This window comes from Lutra lutra, chromosome X (genome assembly GCF_902655055.1).
Source record: "Lutra lutra chromosome X, mLutLut1.2, whole genome shotgun sequence".
Taxonomy (NCBI): Eukaryota; Metazoa; Chordata; class Mammalia; order Carnivora; family Mustelidae; genus Lutra; species Lutra lutra.
Genome location: NC_062296.1, coordinates 11,842,741 through 11,862,629, shown reverse-complemented (window position 1 = coordinate 11,862,629; position 19,889 = coordinate 11,842,741). Strand labels below are relative to the sequence as shown.

Here is a 19,889-nt window from a genome sequence, read left to right as displayed (position 1 = left end):
AGTTTGTGTATGATTTATGTCTTTGCTTCAGTGATGTTGGCTTCAAAGAGTAGTCTAAGTATGTCTCTTTTTGGCAAAAGCTTTCACAGATCCTACAGTTTTTGTGTTCTGACCTCCTTTTGCACCTTTAGGACAGCATTTCTCACTGCTTTATAAAGGAGTTATAGTAGAGATATTTCAGTTTTACAGCTTCTTCCTCCCTTGCCCACCAGGCTGTGTGTTTCTTGAGGACAGAGTCCCTGTGTAATTGATCACTGTATCACATATGTTGAGGGAAGGGGTTCAGTACTAATGTGGGCATGAAATAAATATTTGCTTAATGGAATTGAAGAGTAGATTTTGGTTCTAGATATATGCAGCAACAAAATATTTTTTCAAGTTAGTTTCACTATAGATTTATTTTCTGCATAGTGAAGCAGAGGATAGTATGAGACTCAGGTGGCAGATATCTTTAAGCAATGCTTCTAGTGACCCTATTAGGAGGAGAAAAGTTGGAATTGTCATTTTTTTTTCCCATTGAGTTGTCTCTTGTTGGGGCATACTCCTTACAACTCATTGGACATATAATTAAGGTTCTCCATATGCCCAGAATGTGAAAAACAAGAAATGTCTTCTAAAAGCTTGTATTCTAGCTGGATTATAAGAAAATAATCCAATTAACAAACAAAAAATATAAATACAGGTTGTTTTGATATGAAAGAATGAACAGAGTGGTGTGTTAGTGTGGTGGAAGAGGGATGGAAAGACTTCTCAGGAAAGACCTCTCTGAAGACATCACCTTTGTCTTAAGATTTAAAAGATCAGAAAAAAGGCCAGTTACATGAAAAGCTAAGAAAAGAACACTCAGGTAGAGAAATCAGCAAGCACATAGATTCTGAGGTCAGAAAGAGCTTTGCTGCTTTAAGGAACAAAAACGAGGCCAGTGTAGTTAAAATAAGAAGAGATGGCTAAAGTAAGATCGGAAAACTAGCAAGAGCAGATCCTCTGCGACCAGGTAACTTATGAGAACAATGTGGAACCATATTCTGAGTGCGATGGGAAACCACTTAGGGGATTTAAACAGGAGAACGATATGATCTGATTTATGTTTGGGAGTTAACTGTGTTTGGTGATTAGACTCTCAGGTGTGAGGGGCAAGAGTGAAAGCAAACTGGAGAGAGATAATAGTGATTTGGATTATCATGACCCCAGTAAGGCTGGAGAGAAGTGCTTGGGTTCAGGGATATATCTTGAAGGTAGATTAACAAAACTTGTTGGATTGGATATCAATGATTAGAGAATGGAAAGAATGAAGGATGGCCTCTTGATTCTTGGTTTGAGCAACTGGATGGATGGTAGTGCCATTTACTAGAACACAAAGACTGACGAATGAGTAAGCATTAATTTTGGAGTGAAAAATCAGGATCTTGAGTCATATTGAGTTTAAACAGTAATAGAGAACTGTGTGGAAATATTATGAATAAAGCAATCTGAAGTTCATAGAAAATGTCAAAGCTGAAGTTATAAATTTGGTATATGGATGATAGTTAAAGCCATACACTTGGGTGAGATTTTTTTAGAGATAAAGTATTTTTAGAGCAGAGTACTTCAATATTGGGGCTCTTCAACAATGAAAGGCCAAGAAAAGGAAGATGATATTGAGGTTTGGCCAGCTGGGTGTGAAGAACATCAGAAGAGTGTAATGTCCTGAGTGTTGACAGGTGAGAGGAGTTTAAGAAGGAGAGTTTAAGACAGAAACAGAGAAGGGTCTCTGGGATTTGGAAGCATGGGGATCATTGGTTACCTTAAGAAGAAGATTAGGAATTCAAGTCAGTTACTTCTAATTTCTCAAAGAAGAATAAGGTGAAGCCATCTGCTGTGAGTGTGTGAGTGAGGCTATTATAGGTTTGAGGAAAGAAGAAAAGGTACATAATGGATATAGTGAAAGCAAATTTGCTAGGGAAGTGTAGGATTGCTGGGCACTGTAAATTGACCATGTGAGGCTTAGGATGATGGATTTAAAGAGAATTTTCCCAAACAATGTTCAGCTGTTAAGTTTTACATGTGAGGAAGTGATATTTTTGGGTTAAACCAAGGTTGAGATTTTACTCCTTGCTTAGATCCCTTCTATCCCTAGAAGGGCTAAGAGAAAGAGAGTGATAATGGAATTTAATTTGGATAAAGAAAGGAGGATGCAAAAAATGGTGATGGGACTTGAAAATGCAATGGGGTTGATGGATTGGAGACTATAAGTTGGTTGAGAAATTGTTGGAGTGGGGGTACAGGAGGAAGGATGAGAGGTTGAAATCAAGATTTCAGAGTTATTTATAATACTAAACTTGAGTATGTGTACATGAGAGTAAGTGACTTAGGTGAGGTGGAGGGGAAAAAGTACTGGAGAAAGTTAAGAAGCTGTATATATACAGTATTGGACATTCAATATATGTGGTTATTGACATAATGTTCTATAAACATTATGACTGGAACAGAATTGGAAATGGTGTCAGCAAACCATAGCACAAGTCTCTAATGAATGAAGAAGAGGCACTGAGAGGTCAGTAGTTGGCAGCAACCAGGAAGGGTAGCAGGTGGTTTTGTCTGATGCCCTGGGCTTTAATGGAGCTTGAGATTTTGAAGAAAAGACATGATTTTGAAGTAGCAGTGAGGAATAAGTCTGTCCCTGGCTCTGGATTCTAAGATTATGAGAGAAAAATATTCAGTTTTTACAGCTGCATGTTCTCATGGGACAGCCAGTTCTCAATTAAGGTAAGGGGATGAAGGGATAGTTCTAGGAAGGGGTTGAAGATATAAGAGACTAGATTAAATAGGAAACAAGTTCCCAAGAATTTAAATAGGACAGGCAGGAGACTGGGTCAGATTAAGGAATATAGAAAGGAGTATAGGGAGGAAAGTCTAAGAGAGAGGGTAAACAGGGATGCGAGGCATTATGAAACCAGTCATAAATTTTTATGGGCAGATTGGCAATATGTTCAAGTTACACATCCAAATATTATACTTAGTTTAATGGTTTTATAGTTGTATGTATGTGATTCGGTGGCTTTGTGGGTGAATAGGCAGTCCTGCAGTTTATCATGCTTTATCTATCCAGAGCAGGAGGTCATATGATGGACACTCTCTTCTAGTGGAGTAGTTGAATCTTTCCAAAAAATAGACTGGGAGAGATTCTCTTTGTGCTTATGAGCATGGAGAAATGCTGGTGCCTAATATATTGTCCCTGAGTTCTACATAATGGGCAGCTTCTGACCACTTGGAATGTGTTTTCTACCGAGAATGTATGACCCATCATAAGCCAAAGAGATATAAGGTAAATGTCCTGCTTTCAGGCATTAACTTCACTCCTTCAGAAATTCAGCCAAACTCTGCTCTGGTAGAATTATTTTTGGTGATTCAGAAGTATACTACAAAGACACATGAGTATTGCTTTGGGATTACAAGGAAGTTGGGTTGCATCTTATCCTCCATCACCTCATGGCTGGATGGCAATTATTATACCACCCTTCATGGTAGGATTTCCACTTCCCATTCTGGGGAGCCAACTACCCTCATTCTTCCCTCTACTTATTTTCCCATCCTACATTTAGCCTCACATTCATCCTCTAGAACTGGGAAGGGCTTTTTTTGGGCCCATATTAGAGATACTTTCTTTCAACTCTGCCAGGTTTCCTAGGGTAGGATTGGATCTGTCTTCACGAGCTCCTGGACAGTATTTGCTGATTGTGATCATTCATTTACCTTGACAGCTCTACCTCTGGTTTACATTCTGATATATATTTAAGCACACTTCTTTTAAGTAGGCATGAATAAAAAAAGGTGCACAAATCATAGGCATGTAATTCTATAAATTTTTATAATGTAAATACACTTATTTACACATCAATCATATCATGTACCCCTCAGACCATCTTTATGATCCTTCCCTGTCACTATGCCCCTCCTACCAAAGTAACTACCATCCTGAATTTTATACTGCTTTCAGTGTCTCTTTTTCTCCACTCCCAGTCTTCTCAGTAGACTTAATGAAGGTCGGTTATGTCTACCCAGTTTACTGTCTCCTTACAGAAAGCAAGACCGTATTGTAGACTTTCTGATTTGGGATATTTGAAGCACTTCATCCAGCAACTCAAAGTCAATATTCTTTCTAATTTGAATAATCTAATTATGAAGCCTATTAAAAATAAGAGGAATTTCCCATAATGCTTGGGCAGCAAGAGAGACATTCTGATGTTGGTGGGATATTTTTAGGCATGGTTACTAAAATGGTGTGATCTACAGCTTGGCCTAAAATGTTATATAAGCTAATTTCAAGGGTTTTCTAGTTTGACTAGGGTCTAGATAAGTTGCTTATGGGGACAAGGTCTTTCTTTGTGCTTAATAGGGATAGATATTACATTTGGGTTTAACTTTCCCCACCATCTTGTACCTCATGCTCCAATCAGTTCCAAAATTAGTTTTCTTCTCACATTCACACATGATACCATGTTTCCCTCTCATCTTCCCCTCACCCTTACCATTACATCTCTGATCTCATGTACTACTGTTCTTCCTCTTTTTCACCTTGCTTGCACCTAAACATGCCAGGACAACTCCCATCCTGGAACTTTGCACTTGCTGTTCCTTCTGCATGGAACTCTCCCCTATAGCTATACAAATAGCTCACCCCCACACTTCTTTAAATTTTTAAATTGTGACTTTCTCTGTGAAGGCTTTCTTGGATGTTTCTATCTAATATGTTAATCCTCATTCCAAACATTTTGTTTTCCCTTTTCATGCTTTATTTTTTTCTCCACAAGTACATGAATATTTGTTTATCTGTTTTGTTCATCATTGTATGTCTAACACCTGAAACAGTGCTTGGCACATAGTAAATATCAATATCTGAAGATGGGATCACCCTGTTGAAGCAACCTTGTTTCTAAGTGAGCCCATGCTGACCATGAATACTAATATGATGATGTACTAGAACTGCCATTCAGTGCTGCTTCATGGCACCTAATTTTGCATATATATGAATGAGTTATTACAGGTCCATAGTAGAAAATGTATGCTATACATAAATTCTTCAAACGTAGTTATTGGCACTCACTGTAACACCAATAATCATTTATTCAGTTCCCTATTGTTGGACACAGAGATTGTTTTCAACCTTTGATGCTATAAATAGTGCAACAAAAAACATCTTTGTATTATAATCTTTGTTTGACTTCTGTTATATTCATTTTGGTATTCTTTGTATGCCTAAGATAGTTTTGTGCTGAAGAAAGCCAGTACATAATTATTGGTTACTGAATTAAATCTGACTGTCTAGAAATGCTTACTGTTGTCACTTGCTGTTTTCCATTTTGTGCCAGTGCTAGATCAACCAGTCAACAAGACTTAGTGGGTATTTCTTTCATTCAGCAATGAATAAATTTTGAGCATATGTTATATGTCAAACACTGTTCTAGGCATTGTGGATACATTCACTTATATGTGGAACATAAGGAAAAGTGCAGAGGAGCAGAAGGAAAGTAAGAGAAAACTGAATGGGAAGAAATCAGAGAGGGAGACAAACCACGAGAGACTCTGGACTCTAGGAAACAAGTTGAAGGTTACAGAAGGGTTGGGTAGGGGGATGGAGTAACCAGGTGATGGGTATTAAGGAGGGCATGTGTTGTGATAAGCATTGGGTATTATATGCAAATAATGAATTGTTGAACACTACATCAAAAACTAATGATGTACTATATGTTAGCTAACTGAACATAATTTAAAAAAAAGAAAAAAATGGACTGGATCTCTATCCTCATGGAGCTTATAGTCAAATAGGGATAACAGTCCTTAAACAGACATATCTGATGTTTAATTTTATATGTCAACTTGGCCAGGCTATAGTGCAACATTGTTCCAGTCAAATAGCAATGTAGATATTGCTATGGAGTTTTTTTTTTAAGAATATGTGATTAACATATAACTTAATAGGGGTACCTGAGTGGCTCAGTTGATTAGGCATCCTACTCTTGATTTCAGTTCAGTTCATGATCTCAGGGTTGTGAGATCAAGTCCCATGACAGGCTCTGTGCTGGGTGTGGAGCCTGCTTAAGATTTTCTCTCTCCTTCTCCCTCTGCCCTCCCTCTGCTACTTGTGTGCATTCTTTCTCTCTCTCTCTAAAAACAAACAAATAAAAAAAACATATTACTTAAAATACATTGAAAAAAGCAGATTGCTCTCCATGGAGTGGGTAGGCCTCATCAAATCAACTGAAAGCTTTGAGAAGACAAAGACTGATGGTCCCACAAGGAGAGGGAATTAATCTCAAGACTGCAACACATATATCCTGTCTGTGTTTCCAACATGCAGAATTCAGACTCAAGACTCCAATATCAACTCTTACCTGAATTTCCAGCTTGCTGGACTGAAAAAAATCTAACACAACATGTATGTAATTATTTATATATAGATTATGATAAGTGCTATGAATTGTATGTCTCTAAGTGGGACCTAAGGTAATTCAGCAGTCAGAGGATGTCTCTTTAAAGAAGTAACTTTTTAAAAAATTTGCTAGATACATAGAAGTTTTGTAAGCAAAGAAGACAGATTTGTGAAAGGAGAAGTAACTCAAACTGTGAACAATCTATGATGAAAGAGATTGGTTCATTTATGGTTGGAGTGTGTTGAATGTGCATGTGATTGGTGTGAGATGAGGCCGGAGAGTCAAGCAGGGGTCGACTATGCAAAACCATGTAAATCATGATTGTGACATTTTCCTGAAGGCACTTTGTAGCAGTCTGACTTTGGGAAAGTCTTTTAATCTTCCTGAGCCTCTTTTTCCTGATTTGTAACATGGGGGTAATGTAATGTCCCCTAGATAAGAAGTCAATCACATAATGTGATACCAGTGTTTGGTAGAGAGTAAGTGCTCAAGCCATGGATACTGTCATTCTCTTCTGAGTTAAATCCTGCCCAGTCTTAACCCACTGAGCCACCCAGGTGCCTCAAATCCTACCCAGTCTTTAAGAGGCAATTCAATACCTGTGTTCTCCATGTGGACTTTGTGGACAAATCTGGTATGCCCTGATCTTTTTCTTCTTTGAAGTTGAATTGTCCCAAGAGTCTTTTTGAGGTTCCCCCTTTATTGTTTTAAATCTGTCACCTCCTCCAGCTTACTTCTAAGTGGTCTAAGGATAGAACTTATGTCTACCAGTTTTCTGTAGGCTCTGTTTCACCACAGTAGTTTGTTTAAATGGCTGGTAACTTGTGCTTTTGATTACTTTTCTCATGGTGAGTTCCCTTCACTGTATCACTTAGCTTTTTTTGGCCACAGGTACACCTTTGCAATAGGATCGCCTGTGGGGTTAGAGGCACAGATAGAGAGACTTGGGAGGTAAATAAAACCCAATTGGCTTACATGGGAGACAGAAGCCAGGACCTTCACCTTGAGCACAAGGAAAATATACATATGACCCTTCAGGATATGACACAAGCATTTTGGTTTGTCATACTTTTATAGCTTATACCACAGGACATTATTGAGTTTTGCTTTCTACCTTTTGTTCCTTTTATGTTTTGTTTTGTTTTACTTTCCCCAGAAGATCTGATAAAGCTATGCCTATGTTTGCATCTTTTTTCTCTGTGTTGTCTTTTATGGAATTGTTTTGTATGAGTATTAAGGAGGAGAATTAGGGGCCAATGATTCAGATTTATTATTACAAACATTTTATTTGTTAAGTCATGAGCAAACTTTAGAGAAGTTCAGCTTCCTATCTTTCAGTAAAGGAAGGAAAGAATTTCCCTTTTAGCCTACTTGTCACTTGCTCATTCCCAGGCTATTTCTGAATGTGGGAAATCCCTAAGTTTCACTGGCTCTCATTCTCAGCAGGGCTGGGAGATATGTTTCTATATACCTAATACTTCCTTCAGCTACTAGGGGAATTGTTTTTTATGCTAATCAGCATATTTCCAAACTTCAACGGCATACCAAAAAGCCTTGAAATAATAATTTACCTCTCTTCCTATTTGTATATAGCAAATATTTCATACTAAGTTGAACATGGAATGCAGAAACTGGAAAATCACACAATAGCAAATTTTAAGTTGAAGAGTTAGATGCATTTAAATTATTTAAAAGAATGATCTGATTAGCAGTTGTTATCACTAAAGTTGCAGTTCAGTTTAACATGGCGTATGCTCAATAAAGTCAAGCATCTCCTATTCTTAGAGGCATTTTTTACTGCATTGGTTTCTACTGCCAGCAACTCTGAATGTTCAGGGAAGAGACATTAAGAGTTGCACATTGCCTCATAGGTTAACTAGTTTCTGTTTGTTGTATTGACTGAAATGATGCTGGATTTTCAAGTCAGAATTTCATCAGTGTTATTGGGTGACTGTTCTTGTGATTTAAAAACAAAGATTTAGACTATTTAGAATAAAGGAAAAAATTAATTAAAGGAGTCATAGGAACATGAAAAAATTGTGTCCCAAGCCAGCGTTTACATTTTGGGTAGACTACTAACATGAGGTGGCTTCTACCTTGAGAAAATAGGGACTTTCTGAGTGAGAAGAGAGATGGATTAATCAAGAACCAAGTAAAGCTCTAATAGCCATGTTTTTGGGCGAGGAAGCAGAGCACTTGAGTTTGACCCTCTAGATCTACCCACTCACTGGCTTGCCTGACCAGAGAAGGAAGTCATTTATTATTATTATTATTATTATTATTTGGAATCTCTGTTTTCCATGTGAATCATTAACATTTTGAGTAGTAAATGAAATAATAGATATGTGAGAACACCTGGCTTAAATCAGAACAGGAATCTGAAAACATATTGGAAATCACAAGACTGTACTACAAATCATAAAACTATTTTTCATTAGTTATTTACTAACTACAAAAGCACTTTGAGGTAATTATTTTCTTAATCTCTAAAACTTCACCTTATTGTCATATTTTCATGTTTCCTCCCTCATGGTTATTCTGAAGGAGAATATAAATGAAGAATAATTTGGATGTCATCCTAAATCTTTAGGGTTTTCTTTTTGTTTGTTTGTTTTTCTTTAACAGAGAGATGGAGCTTGTCTGTCATTAATTTCCATTGTCTCTGCCAACCACATCTTTTATTAAAACAAAACTCACTGGCTTATGCTTTATCTATCTTTAGGGACATTCTGATATTTCTTTTATAGTGCTGAGAGAGAAACACTTGGCCTTTTTATATGTCCAATATTATACTTGCTACCCTCTGGGCATTTAATAAATGTGTGTATTATCATCTCTATTTCTATTCATAAGAGTCTTCCATGTGTTGCTGAGTCTTCTCTTAGGTTATGAATAATATACTTTATATACCTTCTTCCTGGAATGACTCTGTTACCCTGCTGCAGCCAGGATATATTTTATGCCTTATCTGGCCTTTCTAGATCCTCATAGGTTTGCTCACATTGATATTACCAAAATTATTCTCACACTAAAATGCTAGCACTGTGTCCATATCTAATCCATGACTGAATTGACCGTTATTGTGAATGTGCTTGGCATCTGCAATTTCTGATATAGTTTAAAAATATGAATATCACTTGGCTTCCAATAACAATTTTAGATCTTCTGCAAAGCACATAGCTTTCCTCTATCTGCATGCTAATTATTTAATAAATCCATTTAGTGCCTCCTAAAGTAGTTTGTTTAACAGGAACAACGTATCATATTTCCATATAAAGTGCTTATAAAAATAAGATGGGATAGAATGTTTCCAGAGAAGAATGATTATGGGGTTGAGCTTTTCAAAGCTACAGTATTAATTTATAAAATTATTTCAATATATTTCAAATTATTAACATTGCATTGAAAATGTTGGCTACTGGCTGGAACTTGACATAAAATGTCTCATTCATACAGCAATTTCATTTCATAAGCTTTTGTTAAAATAGTCATTTATTAAACTCGGACAGGGGAATATCTTCTCAGGGTATTTTTCCTTAGTTCTATTATTTTTTTTCTTTGAAGTTTTTATTTAATTTCCAGCCAGTTAATATACAGGGCAATATTAGTTTCAGGTTGGAATTTAGTGATTCATCAGTTACATGTAACACCTGGTGCTCATCACAAGTTCCCTTCTTTTTTTTTTTTTTCTTTTTTTTTTTTAAGATTTTATTTATCTGACAGAGAGAGATCACAAGTGGGCAGACAGGCAAGCAGAGAGAGAGAGAGAGGAGGAAGCAGGCTCCCTGCAGAGCAGAGAGCCCGATGTGGGACTCGATCCCAGGACCCTGAGATCATGACCTGAGCTGAAGGCAGAGGCTTAACCACTGAGCCACCCAGGTGCCCCACAAGTGCCCTTCTTAATACCCATCAACTAATTAACCCATCTCCCCACCGACCTCCCCTGCAGTAACTATCAGTTTGTTCTATTTAAGAGTCTGCTTCTTGGTTTGCCTCTCTTTTCCCCCTTATGTTCATTTGTTTTGTTTCTTTTTTTAAAAATCATTTTTTCTTATCTTTTAATAGCAATGAGTTACATATTTTTTCTTTTTCTTTTTTAGGATTTATCTATTTATTTGAGAGATAGAGAATGGGAGAGGGGCAGAAGGAGAGAGAGAGAAAATCCTCAAGAAGACTCCCTGCCGAGCATGGGGCCGGACTTGGGGCCTGATCCCAGGACCCCAAGATCATGGCCTGAGCTGAAACCAAGTCGGGTGCCCAACTGACTGAGTCACCCAGGCACCCCTCTTTTGTTTCCTAAATTCCATATATGAATGAAATCATATGGTATTTGTGTTTTTCTGACTGACTTACTTCGCTTATCCCAATACTCTGTAGTTCCATCCACGTCATTGTAAATGGAAAGATTTCATTCTTTTTACGGCTGAATAATATTCCAGTGTGTGTGTGTGTGTGTGTGTGTGTGTGTGTATACATACACACAAACATACATACCACAACTTCTTTATCCACTCATCAGTCAATGGCTGTTTGGGCTCTTTCCATAACTTGGCTATTGTTGATAATGCTGTGATAAACATTGGGATGCATGGATCCCCTCGAATCACTATTTTTTTATCCTTTGGGTAAATACTTAGTAGAGCAATTGCTGGATTGCTGGGTAGTTTCATTTTTAACTTCTTGAGGACCATCCATACTGTTTTCCAGAGTGGCTGCACCAGTTTGCATTCCCACCAAAAGTGCAAGAGGTTCCCCTTTCTCTGCATCCTTGCCAACAGGTGTTATTTCCTGTGTTGTTAATTTTGGCCATTCTGACTGGGGTGAGGTGATCTTTCCATGTAGTTTTCATTTGTATTTCCCTGATAATGAGTGATATTGAGCATCTTTTCATGAATCTATTAGCCATCTGGATGTCTTCTTTGGAAAAACTGTCTATTGTTGTCTTCTGCCCATTTTTTAATCTGGATTGTTTTGGCGGTTTTGAGTTGTATAAGTTCTCTATATATTTTGGATACTAATCCTTTATCATATATGCCATTTGCAAATATCTTCTCCCATTCCATAGGTTGCCTTTTAGTTTTGTTGATTGTTTCCTTTGATGTGCAAAAGATCTTTATCTTGATGAAGTCCCAATAGTTCATTTTTGCTTTGTTTCCCTTGCCTCAGGAGACATATCTAGTAAGAAGTTGCTAAGGCCCACGTCAAAAAGGTAACTGCCTGTGATTTCCTCTATGATTTTGATGGTTTCCTGTCTCATGTTTAGGTCTTTCATCCATTTTGAATTTATTTTTTTGTATGGAGTAAGAAAGTGGTCTAATTTCATTCTTTTGCATGTTGCTGTCCAGTTTTCCCAACACCATTTGTTGAAGAGATTATCTTTTTCCCATTGGATAATCTTTCCCATTTTGTCAAAGATTAGTTGACCATAGCTGTAGGTTTATTTCTGGGTTTTCTATTCTGTTCCATTAATTGATGTGTCTGTTTTTGTGCCGGTACCATACTGTCTTGATCACTACAACTTTGTAATATTACTTGAAAGCCTGAATTGTGATGCTTCTAACTTTACTTTTCTTTTTCAAGATTGCTTTGGCTATACAGGGTCTTTTGTGGTTCCATGTAAATTTTAGAATTATTTCTTCTAGCTCTATGAAAAATGCTGGTGGTATGTTGATAGGGATTGCATTAAATGTGTAGTTTGCTTTGGGCCATATAGACATTTTAACAATATTTGTTCTTCCAATTTTTGAGCATAGAATGTTTTTCAATTTCTTTGTGTCATCTTCAATTTCTTTCATCAGTGTTTTATAGTTTTCAGAGAACAGGTTTATTAGGTTTATTCCTGGCATCTTATGGTTTTTGGCGTGGTTGTAAATGGGATCAATTCCCTGATTTCTCTTTCTACTGCTTCATTAGTGGTGTATAAAAATGCAACAGATTTCTGTACATTGATTTTGTCTTCTGCAAATTTACTGAATTTGTATATGAATTCTAGCAATTTTTTGGTGCAGTCTTTTGGGTTTACTATATAGAGTATCATGCCATGTCATCTGTAAATAGTGAAAGTTTGACTTGTTCCTTGCCGACCGGATGCTTTTTATTTCTTTTTGTTGTCTGTTTGCTGATGCTAGGACTTCCAGCACCATGTTAAATAACTGGTGAGAGTGGACTTCCCTGTCTTGTTCCTGAGTGTAGAGGAAAAGTTCTCAGTTTTTCCCCATTGAGCATGATATTATCTGTGGGGTTTTTGTATATGGCCTTTATTATATTGAGGTATATTCCCTTTAGCCCTACTTTGTTGAGGGTTTATATCATGAATGGATATTGTACTTTATCAAATGCTTTTTCTGCATCTATTGAGAGATCATATGGTTTTTATCCTTTCTTTTATTAATGTGGTATATCACATTGATTGGTTTGTGAATATTGAACCACCCTTACAATCCAGGAATATATCCCACTTGATTGTGGTGAATGATTCTTTTCACATACTGCTGGATTTGATTTACTAGTATTTATTGAGAATTTTTTCAACCATGCTCATCAGGGATATTGGCCTGTAGTTCTCTTTTTCAGTGGAGTCTTTGGTTTTGGTATTAGGGTGATGCTGGCCTCAGAATAAATTTGGGACTTTTCCTTCCATTTCTAGTTTTTGGAATAGTTTGAGAAGAATAGGTAGTAACTCTTCTTTAAATGTTTGGTAGAATTCCCCTGGGAAGCCATGTGAACTTCATTTGTTGGGAGTTGTTTGATTACTGATTCAACTTCTTTGCTGTTTATTGGTCTGTTCAAGTTTTCTGTTTCTTTCTAGAAACATATAAACTAGGAATTTATCCATTTCTCATAGATTGTCCAATTTTTTGGCATATAATTTTTCATAATATTCTCTTGTAATTGTATTTTTGTGGTGTTGGTTGGTACTTCTCCATTCTCATTTGTGATTTTATTTATTTGGTTACTTTCTCTTTCTTTTTGATAAATCTGGCTAGTGGTTTATCAATTTTATTAATTTTTTAAAAAAACAGCTCTTGGTTTCATTGATCTGTTCTATTGTTATTTTAGTTTCTATATAATTTATATATGCTTTAATCTTTATTATTTCCCTTCAGCTGGTTTTAGGCCTCATTTATTGTTATTTTTCTAGCTCCTTTAGATGTAAGGTGAAGTTCCATATTTGAGATTTTTCTTGCTTCTTGAGGTAGGACTGTATTGTTATATAATTCCCTCTTAAAACTGCTTTTACTGAATCCCAAAGGTTTTTGGGATTTCATTTTCCTTTGTTTCCATGTATTTTTAAAAGTTTCTTCTTTGATTATCTGGTTCATTCTTTAGTAGCATGTTCTTTAACCTCCAATGTATGTGTGGTCTTTCCAAATTTTTTCTTGTGGTTGACTTAAAGTTTCATAATATTTGGTCTGAAATTATGCATGGTATGATGTCAATCTTTTTGTGATCCAGTATGTCATCTATCCTGAAGAATGTCCCAAAAGCACTGGAGAAGAATATATATTCCACTGTTTTAGGATGAAATGTTCTGAATATATCTGTTAAGTCCATTTGGTCCAGTGTGTCATTCAAAGCCATTGTTTCCTTGTTGATTTTCTGCTTAGACGATCTGTCCATTGATGTAAGTAGGGTGTTAAGGTCCCCCACTATTACTGTATTATTATCAATGAGTTCCTTTATTTTTGTTACTAATTGTTTTATATGATTGGGTCCTCCCATGTTTGGTGAAGAAATATTTACAATTGTTAGATCTTCTTGTCGGATAGTCTCTTTTATTGTGATATAGTGCCCTTCTTCATCCCTTGTTAAGTCTTTGGTTTAAAATGTAGTTTTTCTGATGTAAGTATTGCTACTTTGGCTTTCTTTTGATGTCCATTTGCATGATAAATATTTCTCCATCCCCTCACTTTCAATCTGCAGTTGTATTTAGGTCTAAAATGAGTCTTAAAGACAGCACAGAGATGGATCTTGTTTTTTATCCATTCTGCCACCCTATTTCTTTGATTGGAGTGTTTAGTACATTTGCATTCAGAGTAATTATTGATAGATATGAATTTGGTGCCATTTTATTACTTGTTTTGTCATTTCTGGAGATTTTCTTTCTTCCTTTCTACTCTTTGTCATTTTTGTTCTTTCCTTTCCACTCAGAGTACACTTTAATATTTCTTGCAGGGCTTATTTAGTGGTTATGAACTCCTTTGGTTTTTGTTTGTTTGAGAAACTATCCTTCCTTCTAATCTGAATGAAAGCCTTACTGGATAGAGTTTTTTGGCTACAGATTTTTCCCATTCAGTGTGTTAAATATATTATGCCACTTTCTTTTTTGTTGCCAGGTTTCTGTGGATTGATCTGCAGCTACCCTTAGGGTCTTTCCTTGTAAGTTAGGGACTTCTTTTTTCTTGCCTTTTTTTAAGGATTTTTTCTTTATCACTATATTTTGCAAATTTAATTGCAATATATCTTGGTGTTGGCCTGCGTTTGTTGAATTTGATGCGAGTCCTCCATGCCTCCTGAATTTGGATGTCTATTTCCTTTTCCATAAAGGGAAGTTTTCAGCTATAATTTTCTCAAATAAATTTTCTGCTTTCTTTTCTCTCTCTTCTTCTTCTGGGACTCTGATGATCTGAATGTATTATGCTTCATGGAGTCACTGAGCTTCTTAATTCTATATTCATGGCCTAATGTTCTTCTTTCCCTCTTCTTTTCAGCTTCATTATTTTCTATTATTCTAGCTTCTATATCACTTATTCATTCTTCTGCTTAATCTGTCCTTGTGTTCATTACATCCAGTATATTTTGTATCTCAGTTATTGCAATTTTTCATTTCTGTTTTTTAACTCTTTTATCTCTCTGGTAAGGGCCTCCCTGAAATCTTCCATTCTTTTTTCAAGACTAGTGAGTATCCTTAATGACTGTTGGTTTAAATTCTCTGTCAGGCATATTACTTATATCTATTTTGATTAGATATCTGGCCATGACCTTTTCTTGTTGTTTCAATTGAGATGAATTTCTCTGTCTTGGCATTTTGTCTAAATCTCTGTCTTCTTCTCTGTATTAGAAAAGTCTGTTATGTTTCCTGATCTTGAGAGTAATGGCTTTATGAAAAAGAGGCCATATAGTGTCCAGGGCCTGGTGCTTCAGGGAGTGTCTGGTGTGTGCTGTATGCACTCTGCTGCTGTGTTTTGGCTGCTCTATCCTTCAGGCCAGTGGTTGGAAGAGGCTTTCCTTGCCTGCCTTGGGGAGTGTTTGGACCTTGGCCAGAGTGTGGCAAGTTCTAACTAGGCATGCTCTGATCTGCTTGTTAAATGAGACCTGATGCTACTTCTGCTAGAAATGAAGCTTTGAAGAATTCTGTGGTTGGGATTTGTGGTGTTTGTGGGGTTTCTTTTTACTTTTTTCTTTTCTTAGACTTTATTTATTCATTTGTCATTTGTCACAAAGAGATATCACAAGTAGGCAGAGAGGCAGGCAGAGAAAGAGGGGGAAGCAGGCTCCCCACCAAGCAAAGAGCCCGATGTGGGGCTCGATCCCTGTACCCCAAGATCATGACCTGAGCCAAAGGAAGAGGCCCAACCTGCTGAGCCACCCAGGTGCCCCATTTGTGGGGTTCCTAATGGTCTTTTGGAAATGGGTCCACTGTGTTGGGACTTGGGCACACTTGCACAAGAAGGGCGTATCAGCAGAGCGCATGGGATGGGAGTTGGTGTAAGCAGGTTAGGCAACCAGTGTTGGCACTGTGCTCTTTACTGAAGTCGATTCTATGCTTATGCTGAAGGGTTAGAGAGGGAAATAGTGCTACAAGCTCTTTTGTCCTGGGAGAGGGGGTCTCTGTGCTTGCTGTTTTCAGGCAATCCCACGCAGAAGAGTGAATTAGCTCCCCCTGTGTGTCCCTGGCATTTTTCAGATTGGTGTTTTCATTCTGTTTCCAGGTTCCTTGCCTGCCTGGGGCAGCACAGAGCACTTTGCGCTATATACCAGCCAAACTTGCTCACTTTGAAAACTCCAAAGTTTAGGGATGTGGCGTGGTAGGGGCCTGCACTGGTCTTCTAGTGTCTGCCACACTGAGACAGATACAGGTTTGACTGAGAAGGGCAGTTGTGCCAGAGCACAGTGGGGTTGGACCTGTAGCAAGCAAGCTAGGCAGTCAGTGTCTGGGAGAGCCACCCTCAGCTGGTGGATCTGTGCCTATGCTGAGGGGTTGGGGAGGGGAATGCCACATGCTGGTTTTTGGTCCCCAGAGAAGCATCTCTGTGAATGCCACTTTTCACAAATGTGCTCCAAGAAGGGCAAACAATCTCTCCCTTATGAGCCTCAGGTATTCTTCAGATTGTGCCATCCTCCCCCCAGGTTGCTTGCCCAGCTTTTCTCCAGGAGTAGGGTAGCACTCTTAAGGCTCTATCCCGGCCAAGCCTGCCAACCTTTAAAACTCCAGTCTTCGGATGCCTGGGTGACTCAGTCAGTTAAATGTCTGCTTTCTGCTCAGGTCATGGTCCCAGGGTCCTGGATTGAGTCCCACATCAGGCTCCCTGCTCAGCAAGGATACTGCTTCTTCCTTTCCCTGCCACTCCCCCAACTTGTGCTCTCTCTCTCTGACACATAAATAAAATCTTAAAAAACCAGGGCAGGGGGGAGGAGCAAGATGGTGGAGGAGTAGGAGACCTACATTTCATTGGGTCTCAGGAATTCAGCTAGATAGTTATCAGACCATTCCAAACACCTACAGACTCAACAGGAGATAGAAGAGAAGAAGAGCAACAATTCTAGGGAGAGAAAAACGACCACTATCTGGAAGGTAGGATGTGTGGAAAAGTGAATCCGAGGCGATCACGGGAAGCTAGACTGCAGGTGGTGGGGGTGACCCCTGGCAAGGAAAGGAGCACCAGAGCACAAAATCAGAATTTTTAGAAGTCTGCTCCACTGAGAGACATCACTCCAGTGGCTAAGTGGGGGGTAGAGACCTCGCAGGGAGAGTGTGGTCTCAGGACCCACAGGGTCACAGAAATACCAGGGGTGTCTGAGTGCAGCAGAGCTGCCAGGTATTGGAGTGGGAAGCCGGCTACAGAGATGAAGCCAAGCAATGGGCTCTCAGCTTGGAGTTACCTTAAACTGTGATCCAAGGCACAGTTGGATCACTGCTCTTTGAGCAGGGACCCCACAAGTGGCAGAGCCAGGGAGACTCACCTTCCTCCTTTGGGAGGAGAAGCGCAGGAGCACAAGGCATGAATCTGCTGGGTTTTGAGACTCCAAACGGGGCCGTGTGGCAGAAACAGAGATGCTCAGTCATTGGCTGGGTGAGCTCGGAGCGCAGCCAGAGACCAGGGAGATGGGAGGGATTGACTGCTTTTCTCCGAGGATGCACTGAGGAGTGGGGCCCCAAGCCCTCAGCTCCTCTGAGCCGGAGACTGGTAGGCCGCCATTTTCATTCCCATCCTCCGGAACTCTATGGAAAGCGTTCAGGGAACAAAAGCTTCCGAGAGCGAACCCGAGCAGATTTCTTAGCCTGGTCCCTGGTAAGGGAGGTGCAATTCTGCCTCGAGCAAAGACATTTGAGACTCACGGCAACAGGCCCCTCCCCCAGAAGATTAGCAAAAACATCCAGCCAAGACCAAGTTCACCGATCAATGAAAACTGCAAAACTTCAGAGATATAGGAATATAGCACATAGAATTCATGGCTTTTTCCCATGATTCTTTAGTCTTTCCAAGTTAATTTTTAAGATTTTATTTTTTTATTCTTTTTTTAAATGTTTCTTCTTCCCTATTTTAACCTTTTTGACTATTTAATCTTATCAATACCTTTTAAAAAATCTTTTTACATTTTCATTGTTATAGTCATATTCTATCCCTTCATTGCATTTAACCTTATTTTTGTATACATATAAGTTTTTCTTTCTTTCAAATTTTAGAATAGAATTTCTTCTAACAGATCAAAATATACCCTAAATCTAGCATATGGCTTTGTTCTAGTCTCTGGCCTGATCACATTACATTCTTTCCTTTTTTTCCCCCTTTTTTCGACCAACTTCTTATCTTATCAATTCCTTTTTAAAAATCTTTTTAAATTTTCATCTTTACAGTCATATTCCATCCCTCCATTGTGTTTACCCTTATTTTTGTATACATAAAAGTTTTTCTTTCTTTAAAATTTTGGGAGGCAGTTTCTTCTAACAGACCAAAATACACCCATAATCTAGTGTGTGGCTCTGTTCTATTCACCAGCCTGATCATATTCTTTTACATATACCATCCACTTTTTTCAAAGAAATGGAAAAAATAATTGTAAAATTTATATGGAACCAGAAAAGACCTCGAATAGCCAGAGGAGTGTTGAAAAAGAAAACCAAAGTCGGCAGCATCACAATTCCAGACTTCAAGCTCTATTACAAAGCTGTAATCATCAAGACAGTATGGTACCTTCACAAAACCAGACACATAGATCAATGCAACGGAATAGAGAGCCCAGAAATGGTCCCTCAACTCTATGGTCAACTAATCTTCAACAAAGCAGGAAAGAGTGTCCAATGGAAAAAGACAGCTTCTTCAACAAATGGTGTTGGGAAAATTGGACAGCCACATGCAGAAGAATGAAACTGGACCATTTCCTTACACCACACACAAAAATAGACTCAAAGTGGATGCAAGACCTCAGTGTGAGACAGGAATCTATCAAAATCCTTGAGGAGAACATAGGCAACAACCTCTTCGACCTCAGCCACAGCAACTTTTTCTAGAAACATTACGAAAGGCAAGGGAAGCAAGGGCAAAAATGAACTATTGGGACTTCATCAAGATCAAAAACATTTGCACAGCAAAGGAAACAGTTAACAAAACCAAAAGACAACCAACAGAATGGAAAAGGCTATTTGCAAATGACATATCAGATAAAGGGCTAGTATCCAAAATTTATAAAGAACTTATCAGGGGCGCCTGGGTGGCTCAGTGGGTTAAAGTTTCTGCCTTCCGCTTAGGTCATGATCCCAGGGTCCTGGGATCGAGCCCTGCATTGGGCTCTCCGCTCCACAGAGAGCCTGCTTCCTCCTCTCTCTCTGCCTGCCTCTCCGCCTACTTGTGATCTCTGTCTGTCAAATAAATAAAATTAAAAAAAAAAAGAACTTATCAAACTCAACACCCAAAGAACAAATAATCCAATCAAGAAATGGGCAGAAGACATGAACAGACATTTCTGCAAAGAAGACATCCAAATGGCTAGCAGACCCATGAGAAAATGCTAACATCACTCAGCATCAGAGAGATACAAATCAAAACCACAATGAGAAACCACCTCACACCAGTCAGAATGGCTAAAATTAACAAGTCAGGAAATAACAGGTGTTGGCGAAGATGCAGAGAAAGGGGGACCCTCCTACATTGTTGATGGGAATGCAAGCTGGTGTAGCCACTCTGGGAAATAGTACGGAGGTTCCTCAAAAAGTTGAAAATAGAGCTACTCTATGACCCAGCAACTGGACTACTGGGT

At 38.3% G+C, this 19,889-nt stretch overlaps 1 long non-coding RNA gene across 1 annotated transcript in view; it reads right to left on the bottom strand.

The window, feature by feature from the left end:
• The window catches only part of LOC125092316 (uncharacterized), a 32,158-nt gene extending 14,264 nt beyond the window's left edge, over positions 1-17,894 (bottom strand). The window contains exon 1 of the long non-coding RNA XR_007124872.1: positions 17,595-17,894. This is a non-coding gene — a long non-coding RNA (uncharacterized LOC125092316). The remainder of the gene's footprint in view (positions 1-17,594) is intronic.
• Positions 17,895-19,889: the final 1,995 nt, after the last annotated feature.